The 12,904-nt window shown below is 37.3% G+C and overlaps 1 protein-coding gene across 2 annotated transcripts in view; it reads left to right on the top strand.

Moving 5' to 3' along the window:
* Window positions 1-12,904, top strand: part of ARID5B (AT-rich interaction domain 5B) — a 191,826-nt gene that overhangs the window by 114,012 nt on the left and 64,910 nt on the right. The gene's annotated exons all lie outside the window — the stretch shown is intronic.

Genomic DNA, 12,904 nt, shown 5'->3' on the forward strand with positions numbered 1-12,904 from the left:
ACATATTCACTTCCCTCTAAATGCCCACATCAATTGGTATGTAAAAAAACTCCCTGAAAAGATTGCTTATGGGCCATTGACTAATTTCTCTTAAACAGAAAACTATCAGTAAAATACACACTGCATATGATTCATTTTTTTGGTTGCTATTATGGAGTAACTTTTGTAAAGGCCTGTCGTTTACTTTTATTGCTAGGCAGATATATATGCTGCCAAAGAAGAGAAAAGAACAAAAAAGTAAGGGCCCCTATTAATTTTCATTATAAATTCCAGTGAACTAGCCATAGGTAAAACTGTCTGTACAGACGTCAACAGCCGCTTTTTGGAAAATGGGAGTTGCGGGTCAGTGTGCTGAAATGTGTGGTGCAAATGTGCACCTGGAGTTGCACATGCACTTATTACAATTGTCTGTGCACATTAGGTAAGGATAGGCTTCATTCTCCCAATATGCCAGGTTCACACCTGGAGCTACTGCCGATGCACAGTGATGACAGTGAGAGGAGGATCAGGCCTTGTCTGTGCAGATGGGTAGATGTCTAATTACCCATTTATGCGTGCTACTGTCATATTTGTATGGGTGGTTGCTGTAGATGTGCACACAATGTGCACATTTGCATGTAAAAGGAGGTCTCTAGCTTCTGGAAACTTTGTCTTCAAATGTCTCTTCTGTTGCTTGTAATGAACGAGATGTCAAATTGGCTTCAGGAACAAGCAGCAAACAGCAAGCAAGAAAATAAGAATGTTTGGGCACAGGCCTTAAAAGTCAGAAGATCAGATGCTTAGATGATATAGATCAGTACAGCTCCATGGACCTCACCAGCTGAGAAGCTGGTGCAGAATGTTTCATCTCAACAGTATGGTGGATAATAAATATCATGGCTATTAGATGTTAACAGGGAGACTTTTTTCTTGGTTTTGTGCATGTGCTTGCTCTAAATATAAGCAGAGTATGAGGGAAAGCTGGATAACATTTCTTCCTTATTTTTCAAATATGCTTGGTAAATTTTAAATCATTCTGGATTACTTTTATAGCGCGTTGGGCCCAATATACCATTAAAAAAGCTGTTTCGTCCCTGGGTTACAATAAACACCTGTTCACCCCCCAAAGAAAGTTAAAAGTTTTATTAATGTCTGTAAAGGACATTCTTTTACTAAACAGTTCATACCAAAAAGTGAAAGAGCTGTATCTAGTTATACTATTAATATCAATTTTCCCCCTGAAAAATGAAACTGATTCCTTTTACATAAAAAGATCAATGCACAGAAAAAAACAGCTAATTGGAAAATGACGTGTAAAGTCATTACAGTACCCATTTCCCTCCCTCCTCCTTAAAAACCAACAGTATATCACTTACATTAGGAAAAATTATCTCCTTAAAAAAATCCCCATCTTTCCCTAAAACAATGTAGAAAGCAGAGTCTCTCACTTCCTAAAAGAAAAGGAGTACTTGTGGCACCTTAGAGACTAACCAGTTTATTTGAGCATAAGCTTTTGTGAGCTACAGTGGAAAATTCCACTGAATGCATCCGATGAAGTGAGCTGTAGCTCACAAAAGCTTATGCTCAGATAAATTGGTTAGTCTCTAAGGTGCCACAAGTCCTCCTTTTCTTTTTGCGAATACAGACTAACACGGCTGCTACTCTGAAACCTCTCACTTCCTAGGTTAGCAAAGTTAGGATCACTATATAAGGCATTATGGTCACCCTCCTGGGCTTATGCGGTAATAAAAGGATGCCCTCTGGTCTAAAAAATAATGTTATCTAGCTGGTCTTCTTTGGCCAGGTAATTTGTGGCTGAGATGAGAGGGCTCCAGGATTGGGCTGTAGAGCAGAGAGGACTGTGGGGGCTAGCTAATGTTCCATAAAGAATGAGCAGGATGAAAGCAGACTACTGGAGACATTGCAGTGGTGCCATTAGTACTAGTATAACTGAAATTTTGTTGTTGCTTTCTATATATGTCTCCACGGCCAGAGTTTTGTGACTCCTAGATAAAATCAACTGTTTAGAAAAAACTGGCATATAAAATTACTTTAAAAATATGCACAGTTCCAGTGCAATAAAATACAGAGAACTTTCCTGTTGGTGACACTTCTTTATTCCTGTAACTCAAAAGCAGCTTCCTTTTTAACCCAACCTTAGTATGTAGGTCTCAATTTGGACGAAAACATTTTTTTATAAAGTAAAATACTGGCGTTATTGGCATTTGGCTCCTTTACATGCACTGTAACTTATTTCAATAGAAGGACTAGAGCTAAGATCTCCTGATGCCGAGGACGGTATTTTAATCTCAGGACTGTCCTTCCTCCGATCATAAAAAATGCTATTCCCTCCTCAGGAAAGGTATCTGGGGGTCTTCTCCCTTCTTTTAGTGGTCCCCATCACTCTGTATTTATCTCTTACATCTAAATTAATTTTGTTGTTCTCAATATTAATCAGTCATTGCTTTCTATGGATCATGAAGAGATCTTGATGCATGTTATTCTTGGCTCAGTCTGATATAGTCTGTATCAGTGAATAGCAGCTCTCCTGCATGGTCAGCATTCATTATCCAGAAGATTTGTCTAGGGAAGGATGTTTTACCACACCAACATTTGGACTCCATTAGAAGAGTTCTACCAAAGCTTAATTAGCTGGCATTAAATGTGATCGAAAGCAAGAGTTTTCTCAACATGTCCCAAATTCTGTGCCTTCTGGGGATTGTATCCAGCACCAGAATGTGTTGGTAGATTTGACAAGTTCAGCAGATGGCATCTTCTTTCATGCTTAAGTGCTCCCTGGACTCTTCTATGCTGCATTATTTTACTCTTTTAAAAAAAAGCATTTCAGTGTTCTATTCCTCTCTTTTAAAAAATGTACTTGCCCACCCCCATGGATACCCCTCTGGTAACATAGCAGGGCGAGTGCCTGCTGTAGGAAGACAAGGTGGGTGAGGTAAAACCTTTCAGGTTTCTCCATGCATCCAGGGAAGGGGAAAATATAATGGTCTTGATTCTGATCTTACACTGGTTTTAGGCTAGTGTAACTTTTACTTACTTGAGTGGAGCTATTCCTGATTTACCACAGTGCCAAGGCTTGATATACACCCCCCTGAAGGTAGAAGTAGTCTTTCCATTGACTTTAGACATCAGTGAGATCAGAATCAGGCCCAATATCTTTGCTGTGTAGACACAGGGGATCTAGGCTGTGGAAAGCCCACACCCAGGAGTCTACCCATCCTATGCACCACACAGCTCCCTGTCAGAAAAGGGCAGCTGATTATATGGCTAGTGGGCTTGAACCCACTGGTCTAAAAAGTGTACATTGTGGGGAACAGTAAGCCATTTCTGCCTGTCTCCTGCTCATGCCCTGTAATAGTGGGTGTAACCTGGCCTGCTGGGATTGAGGCTTCTGGTCTGTTCCTATGACTTGTATAACAGGAATTAGGGTTCTAGTGTAAACCCAACAGCTCATGTGCTTAAAGATATGCATATGTGCAAATGCTTTGTTGGAGTAGGACCAGAGTGCTCAGCAACATGCCAGATTGAGCCTGCAACCCCCTAAGAAGAAAATTCATTTTGTTTTCAAGTCAAGTAGCGAGAAAAACTTACTCCATGGATTTTGAAAAATATATTCTTTAATGTTATTTAGAATCTATTTAGTTTTTTCCACCACCATTTTTAATGTGCCCAGGGCATGCTGTCCAGTACTGTATTTTAATACAAGTATGGTACTATGGCGGGAAAGTTGCTAGTATCCCAGTTGTAAGGCTAGAACATTTTAGCATTTATATGTGTTCTTAAAAATATTATACGAGTATATGAAAGCTTTTGTATTAGCATGGATGCTGGGACCTCCTCAGATGCAGCTTTACAGTGGCATCTTCAGCAGTCTGAAAAATATGCAAATATTTTCCATGGCTCTGGGTAGAGTGGTTTAGCTAAATATTATAATTTTTAACTTTCCCAAAACAAAAAACAGGACGTAGCTAGAGGGGTAGTAATGATTAATGCATAACAGAGTTATATCTAATGTGTATGTGTATATATATATATATTTTCCCCTCATCTCTACAAACATAAGCCTTTAGTTTTAAAGAGAAAATCTGCAAATGTTTTGAATTCTTGGTCAGATCTTTTTTTTTTTAATTTTGTTAATCCAACTGTAGAGTAAGTTATTAATGATCCCCAGACGTTGTTTATAATGATTGATTTTGCAGTTGTGAAATAATACTTCCAGTTTTTTTAAACAAGTGATATTTCCCAGTATGCTCTGCAGCATTTGAATAAAATATCGGAAGGCAGAGCTGTTTATATGCCCAGCCTAATTGCTTCTGTTAAGTGATTTCCTCATTCTTAACAGTTTTAGCTCTAATTGCTTTTTCCCCCCACATCTAAAAATAAATATTTGCAAGTTTTGCATCATGTCACTCATTGTAAAGGATAAAATATTTGTATACTTGCAGCAATAAACACTGATAATGGATCCTTTTCTGTCTCACAGTGGTGTAAATCTGGAATAACGCCATCCACTTCAGTGGATGTTACACAAGATTTACACCAGATTAACTGAAAGCAGAATCTAGCAGAATCGTTAGCAGTGAGTTGTTAAGTGAAAGAATTTAACATGTTGTAAAGTGAGATAAACTTGGACTAGATGACTTCTCAAGGTCCTTTCCAGCTCTACATTTCTATTATTTTGTGATCCGTATAAACTCAAAAGAAGCAAAATATGTTTCTTTCTTTCCTTTTTTTGCTAAGTATATTTTTCAATAGCAACCATATTTTTGAGCTCTACACATACTCCATAAATTCACTTTTACTAAACAAAACCAGAATCTAAAATTTCCTTGTTAGAGAATATCTAATGTAGTCACTTTTTACAGGAAAATTATTTTTTTCAGGTTTATATGCTCACACCCCCCCCCCCCGCAGTAAAGCCTATTGGAGGGGTGAATCCTATGTGAAATCTCATTGGCTTTTTTTTAAGCTCTTCAACCAGTATTCAGAGTACAGTAGGCAGCACTATACATCCTCAACCTCTGCCGTATTCCCTGGGCATCCAGTATCTTGTAAATCTGCAGTGAGGTATGCACACTTTATAATATGTGTGCATATATATTTCATACCTGGCATGAAAGCTAGCATAGTCCAGAGCACACTTGTAAACTGTACATTGAATGAGACAGCGCTCTGTAAGAGCCTTGGCCTGTTCAGCGCCCACCGGGCCTCACTGATAGCACACAGTGCGTTGTCAGGCAGGCAGGGCTCCTCATTCAGTGCTTTACAGGAACCATTCCCTCAATCTCTTGTCAGTTTGAAAGGTAAAACTGTGCGGCTTCTGAGATGTGGAGAAGGGCGGCTCCCTCCTATGGACCTTTTAAGGAGGTAGCATCTGAGCTTCCTCCTCCCACCCCCATCTTTCTTTCTTGTGAATAACAAAAAAACAAACAAAAAACCCATCCATGTACGCGCTTAGAAATTCCATTTAAAAATACTATAGTGAAGAAGCGTTAAGGTTGCTGTGTTAAGCACTTAAAAATCAAGAAACTCCCAAGTTAAAGTTTCGCATGCAACCTTAACTCTGCCCTCCCTGTGTGTGCATTACAATACAGACCGATAACATGATCACGTGCTGTAACATAACATGATACGTTTTATTTTGCAAAGGTTTTACTGAGAGAGTCTGTGGCTCAGCAGCATAGAAATTTAGGTCTCTGGAGTTCCAGTCCAATGCCTCAACCAGAAAACCATCATTCTTCTCTCTTTTTTTAGGGAATACATGGTAGTGTGATATGGTTTAAAAGTGTTATCTGCTTAGGTTTAGGATAACGATGATGTCAGAAATAGTTCCAGCAAAAAAGATTAGTGGGCAGAGTACTGGTGAGGTGGACAAATGTGTGTGATATATGTAATTTATCACATAAGTATAATGTGTGTACCCATGTATTGATTTCTGTTAATTAAGTGGGTTTCGATACAATTTTTAAAATTACTGATTCCCATATTTGATTTTCAGTGTGTTGCTGCTTTTGTGATTCAGCTAACAAAACCATATTAAGAGCCACGTTTTCAGGGCAGTAAAACAGAGTCTGTGTAAGCTCACGGTGAATGTGAAAACAAAGTCATTTGGATATGTTGACAGTTTTGGAGTCATCTTTTTGATATGTATTCTTTAGAGCATCCTTGTTTAATGTTTCTCCAATTTCAGTCTCTCTCTTGGACCACCATGCATGCCAGAGCTCTTGAGCTTTGTCTTGGAAGAGTTTTCAATCAATCAGAATACCAAATGTACATTGTTACATTCCCTCAGGTGTTCAAGCCTTAAAATCAGTAATTATTGTGAATAGAAGAGAACTTTGCAGCCAGTCTCAGTGCCAACATTCCAAAAGCCAGTACAATGGAAACGAGAAATGGTTTATGTCAGAATATGGTCACATTCTTCTGATTAAACCCACTCAAAAAAAGACAACATTGTAATATTTTCCAATGACTGTTTATCATGAATTACGTCAGCCTTAGTTTAAATTGCTATTATTTCTTCTTAATGCTTCATGGTGCCTGCATAATTTACAGCATTGGCAGCTGTGGGGCTATGAAATAACCTTTCACAATCACCATACAATAGTAAAGAACATGAAGTTTTTGTTGTTAATTATTATGGGACTCCTTTAACTTTTTACAAAGTGACATAAAATATTGTTGAGGTACTTACGGTTAAAGCTACTTTTACATGGATCTATTTTGCTTCTGGCTAGTTTCTGAACTAAAGCAGTCATTTGTGGTTATTATGCCTTGGGAGATATTATGCCAGAACTGGTTTAAAAGAATTATTATGTATCACATGTCATACCTTACATGTCAGCACTTGAGGCTCTTTTTCAATAAAAACAAATGTAATTTTAGTTAATGCTGTTTTACGTATAGGCCATTTGTAAACTTACCTAAGTTAATTTGAAGGTACTAAAAAAGCTTTGTTCCTTCTGGAGTGCACTTGAATAATTTTGTTTTGGCTTCAGATGGAAATTCCAAAATATTTGTCATTATTTTAATCAGACTACAGTAATGCATCTAAGAGCAAATAGTTTCCCTAATACCCAGGTGAGTGTACACATTTCAAGGAGTTGGAATTGATACCCATTACTTTAAGTCTTTTTTAGCAGAGGGCTTTCTCGGTTCCCGAATGGTACTGCTAATAGGATCAGCCAAGGCTACTGAGTTGCTTAATGATGATACCTCCGTTTTTTAAGCCTTGTCATTGTATAACTTGGAAAAAGTAGTTTATACAGTCTAGCTAATCCTTGGGTGAAGGGTGGTATAAATTAAACGCTGTAGGCAGGTCCTGAGTTTCCTTAAAGCTACATTTCAAATATGGAAAATGCAAACTTATACAAAGCCACCTTTGAATTAATATGTCCTTCCCTGTAGTTCCAAATACTATACATATTTTCCAGGGCTTACTTATTTAAAGCAAGAAATGAAGCAGCCAGGGTGTGCCAGCCAGCTTACAAAGAATGAAAACACATGAATGACTCGTGAACATTTTCTGATTTTTCTTACCTGTAATTAGTTAGTTACAATTAGCCAAAATAATTTGCATGATTTTCCCCACTATCTTTGTTTGAGAACCATAAAAATGATCAAAGCCTCTATTTGTCTCTCATGGGGTAACATTTAACTCCTTGGTGCCAGTGGTTTTGGTGACTCTATTGTTGGCAGTGGATGTCCTGCTGGGGAAAAGATCAGTCTCTGTCCCAACCCAAATGGTCAAGCTGAAGCCACCCGAGCATCTTTTTGAAAGAGAGAGAGAGAGAGAGAGCATTTCATGTATTGTTACTTAAAATTCAACAAGGAAAATTGACTCTTCTGAAACTTGGATAAATTTACATGTATCCTGATAGATTTTCAAAATTGGACAACATGCTTGAGTGCTCTGGAAATGAGCCTGCAAGGCAGATTTAGAATTCTTTAGTTTTTTTAATCAAAGGCATTTCACAAGCCAGTTGTGAGTGGAAAGGGGAATCTAGCATTACATAAGAAAGTAGCAAATTTTTCTGTTTAATGAGTGAATATTTGGTATTTATAAAGCAGATAAAAGATGGTAAAGCAGGAGACAGACCTGAAGTTTCAGAGATTTTAATAAAGACTGAAGTTAGTAGTGAAAAGGTCAAAGTGCCATTTGCTGAGCCCCTCATTTTGGCATGGTATCAAAGCTTGTAGAACTGACTGTGTGACTGTGATGCGTGTTAATGAACAGTTGTGGCACTTAACTGAGATCATGGGTTTGTCACATGAATATATATAAAAAAGAGATGAGAAAATATTTTTTTTTTCATTTTGCTGTATTGTGGCTGTTGGAAGGACGAAACAATTAAAAGAAACATTTGAATACCACATTGTTAAGTCACATAGCTGGACTGTAAAGAAAACTAGTTTTGAATAATTGAATACTGATGATAGTTAAATATAGTTATTCAAAATTGTTTTTAGCTACAGATGTTACGCCATTTTAGAAACTTAGACTAAATAATGTCAGATCTTGTTTGCTTTTTTAGTATGTTATTCATTTATTGGGAAATTCAAAATGTAAAACAGCTGGGAAAAGAGCTTGGTGTTCACAAAGTAATCTTTAAAATGTGTACATTTCAGACCCACTATTATATAGCTGTTTAGAAATGCCTGAGATGTATATTATAGTTCATAAAGTTCTGTAAACATAGTCCAACAAGTATATGACAGAGAAATATGAAATAGGAACATGGGGATAATTTTGAAATCAAAATCAATTTATTATAGTCTTTATAAAACAGTAAACTGCTCTCAATTCAAATAATATGTAATCTTCAGTAACATGCATTTAAAATGATCTATACTACATATCAAATATCTGAAGAAAAATGTTCATTCATGTTTAATTCTCTCTGTGATGCTTATGTCAAAATGAAGGAGTTAATTTATCTAAGAGTTTCAATGCATGAGTTAGAGCTGTACAAAACCAATCATGTAGAAATAATAGACTACCACTGGAAGTGCTGTACTATTGCAGTTTTAATAGCTCTTCAGTTCTGCTCAACAATTAGTCCATACATTTTATAGCTGGGCCTTTAAGAAACTGGCATACTCAGCAAAATCACAGTAATTGGGAGATGATGCAATGTAGAGACAAGTCAAAGGAAAAAAATGAATAGCAAATGTCAGTAGTTTATATTTTAAATATGCCAGCAATATTAATAGAGGAAAAAATTAATAGCAAATTTGAGTAGTTTTTATATTTTAAAATATCCTAGTAATATGATCTGGAGAGAGACTGTGATTTCTGCAGATTTTTAAATGTCATGTTGACATGATTGTAGTTTTTAAAGCATTAGCAAAATACCCATGTACCACTTGAAAAAACTGTGATATGATCTACTCCCCGAAATTAGGCACTAGGATATAAGGACATGATCCTTAGCCTACTGAGTTCAACAGGAGTCTTTACACTGTCATCAGTGGGCTTTGGATCAGGCCCTTAGTCTCCAAACTCACTCATCATAAACCTGATCAGAGAGGAGCGTGGTGAATGTCAGCATTCTGACTGGTTCATAACTCAAGCTAAAAAGCAAAAGAACCCCTCAATAATCTATTTTTTTTATTCCCCTGCCATTACCTGAACTACCCCTGAGCATTTCTAAACACCACCTCTTCCCAGTAATAGTAAATGGATACACCGTGCCTTCCCATATTTTGGTTCTATGGGTGAGTAGTGAATATATTTTCCTAACTAGACAAAAATCAAAAAGTAATTACCTTTGGCAGAAAAAATAATAGGTTTGGCTTCTCTGAGCTTTATAATAGCCATTAGAACTTGTACAATGAAACTTTGACTGTCTGTACACTGAGGACCAAATGCCAATGAAATCGTGGAAGTTTTGACATTGACTTCAATGGAAGTATGATTTTTTGGCCTTTAATACGTGTAGCTTTGCCTTAGTCCTTTACCTAATTCAAATCAGTCAAACATCCCCCATGTGAGTCAGGGCAGCTATATTGGTCCTTATTACTGTGAATGGGACTTAGGGATAATGATGGATACCCAATCGTGTGATGCAGTAGCTAAGACAGCAAACGTGATCCTTAGATGTATGAAACAGAGCGGTGGGTATTAGCACTGTTTATAGTGTTAGAGAAATCACTACTGGAACACTGTGTGCAGTTCTGGTTCCACACTAAAACTGATGTTGAAAAATTTGAAAGGGTTAAGACAAGACCTACAAGAATGATTTGAGGTCTGGAAAACTTGCCTTAAAATGAGACACTAAAGAAGCTCAATGTATTAGTTTATCCAAGAGAATGTTAAGAGGTGACTTGCACTCACTGTCTATAAGTAACTACATAAGGAGAAGATTTCTGATAGTAGGAGGCTCTTTAGTTTAACAGGCAAAGGCATAACAAGATCTAGTGGCTGAAGCTAGACAAATTCAGCCGTGGTCCAATGTTTGGTGGAGTTTGGAGAACTTACTGAGCTCTGTCCTTCTTCAGACATATACGCCTACCTTTCAATTTGTACTAGCGAGCTGTACATTTGAAGCATAGTTGTTGGCTTTTAATTTCACAGATCGTGCCTAATACATTAGCCCTACATAGGAAGTGTTGTAACTGCCCTATTGTGTTTTAGTTGTGGCAGGATTTGAAAATCTAACTTGATAGCATCTCATAAAATATGTTAACTAATAACATGCTCCAAAATCACATACAGACTTAATGTGACTCTTTATAGATCCTTCAGGAGTATCTCTAGTTACCTGAACTTTTTGCATAATAGTTTGAAAGACTGTGTTAATTGAAAAGTCTGTTAGCACCACCTGAGTACAAGAAGAGGAGGAATTTGATTTTAAACAGGTGGCTTCAACCCACAGAAAGGGTAAGAGGGAAACTGAAAGGGGCAATTGTAATAACCTTGTCAATGAGGACAACATACACAAACAACAGCTGGTGTCACAATGACAGGGGTGCTGCTATAAGGAAGCTTTCAGCATTGTTGGAGCCCAAAGTGGGTTTCATTTCAGACTTGCTATTACAGTAGGCTACAGTGAAAGAAGCAGGGAAGGTGGGAATAAAATAAAAGTTCATATAACAGTGAAAACTATTCCTTACAATAGTATGGAATGTGTACTTTAAATAGGCATTGATAGTTTTGCTTCTCATTTCAATGGTGAAATTAAGCACGACATGGAATGTACATCCTGATCTTGCAGCCCTAACTACTGGTTCTCTTGAAATGTACCAAGACAGTCCCATGGCCTATTCTATAATGGCTATGGGTGAAAAATCAATGTTTGAAAAGCAGGAAAAATATCTTTAATAAAATACTTAAGCTATTCCCTCAACCTTTTGTAGCAGAATAATACATTCAAGTATCAGCAATGTAGTTATCCTTATTAGATCGTATCAGAATGCACTACAATCATTTGACTGATTTACCAAAAATTATAGCTCTTTAAGGTTTTTTGGTGGTGGTAATTATGAAACTCTTTCTGTCATTATGTTGGATGTGTGTTGTGTATGTTTAGTTATGACAGAGAGGGGTTTGTTATTAAAACACACACACACACACACACACACACACACACACAAACCCCAACCCTACCTAGCTGTAAATCCTTTCAGCTGCTTAGTTTAGAAGTTAGAGTCAATTTATGGAAGTCTGTGTTTACTGTCTTTCGAGCTTGATCATGACATTGGAATGTTTTTTGAAGAAGAAAAAAAAAACCTCTATAAAATGAAATCTGCATTTACTGGTATGAAGCACAGAGCACTTGGCATCAGCAATGAGGCTACAGTATCTCTTTGAAGTGAAGCAAGTAAGAATAAACTTGCTGGTTCCATTTTGGGTTTAGAAGATAATTGGCTGATATGTTCAGCAAGTTCTAAAATTAACTGTAATAACAGAGGAGCCCAAAGTCATCAGTGGCTTAAAAAATGAAAATATGAAATGTACATGTCAGAGGAAAAGTATGGAAAATTGTAAACAAAGTAACAAGCAAAAAGATTAACAAGACATGAAGTAATTTATCTGTTGAATAAGGCTCTGTTATAGAATGAGGTTATTAATTTTTTTGGTTTGTTTGTTTCTGTGACGTGTACTGTGTGTGAATAATTCTCAAGACTCATCCAGCCCCTGACACACTGCAGCCATCAACATTCCCAACATTGTATCTGGAGTTGCCTGATGTAAGGGAAACATCCTATTTTAGGTATGGTGATGTTCTCAATTTTAAAGAATTTTTAATTGCTCAGACAATTAATACTTCATGCATATTTTCAACAATAGCTGCCTAGCAACCAGCAAAAAATATTCTGGAGAGCAAGAGGGGCTGAGATGAATGAATAGAAATGTGAGCTCTCATTTCAGGTGAGTTAAGGAAAGGCATTAGGGCTGTGCTGCATATTTGGGTCCAAAAGTTAATATTCATGGAAATGGGGAGGTCTTGAGATAACAAATATCCAACTTGTCTTTACATCCAAATAAAACAACAGTCTAAACAAGATGTAGGATTTCATCTACACCCCGTGAAATGAGGTCTAAGTCTGATAGGCTTTGTTAGTCTCACAGGCCAAAACCCAGTCTAAACAAAACAAAAGACCTCATCAGTTGTTGGGGGAAGGCTTTGTAGCACCCCATGAGCCACATCCCACCTGCAGCTGGACAGCCTTCAACACTTCAAAATTCTGGTGGGTTCGGGGGGCTCTTTAGACCCAAGTCTAAACACACAAATAAACCCACTCTATGGGACTTTGACCTTCGCTACCGTTCTCCTTCCATTTTCTGATTCTCCACTTAGGTATTTTTCCCCCATTTTAATTCTGACATGATTTTAGCTACTCGTATTTCATGAGCCTTGAAAGCTGAGCTGCTTGGGAATTTCCCACCAAAATGCTTTTATGG

The sequence above is a fragment of the Caretta caretta genome, chromosome 7 (genome assembly GCF_965140235.1).
Source record: "Caretta caretta isolate rCarCar2 chromosome 7, rCarCar1.hap1, whole genome shotgun sequence".
In the NCBI taxonomy this organism is placed as follows: Eukaryota; Metazoa; Chordata; order Testudines; family Cheloniidae; genus Caretta; species Caretta caretta.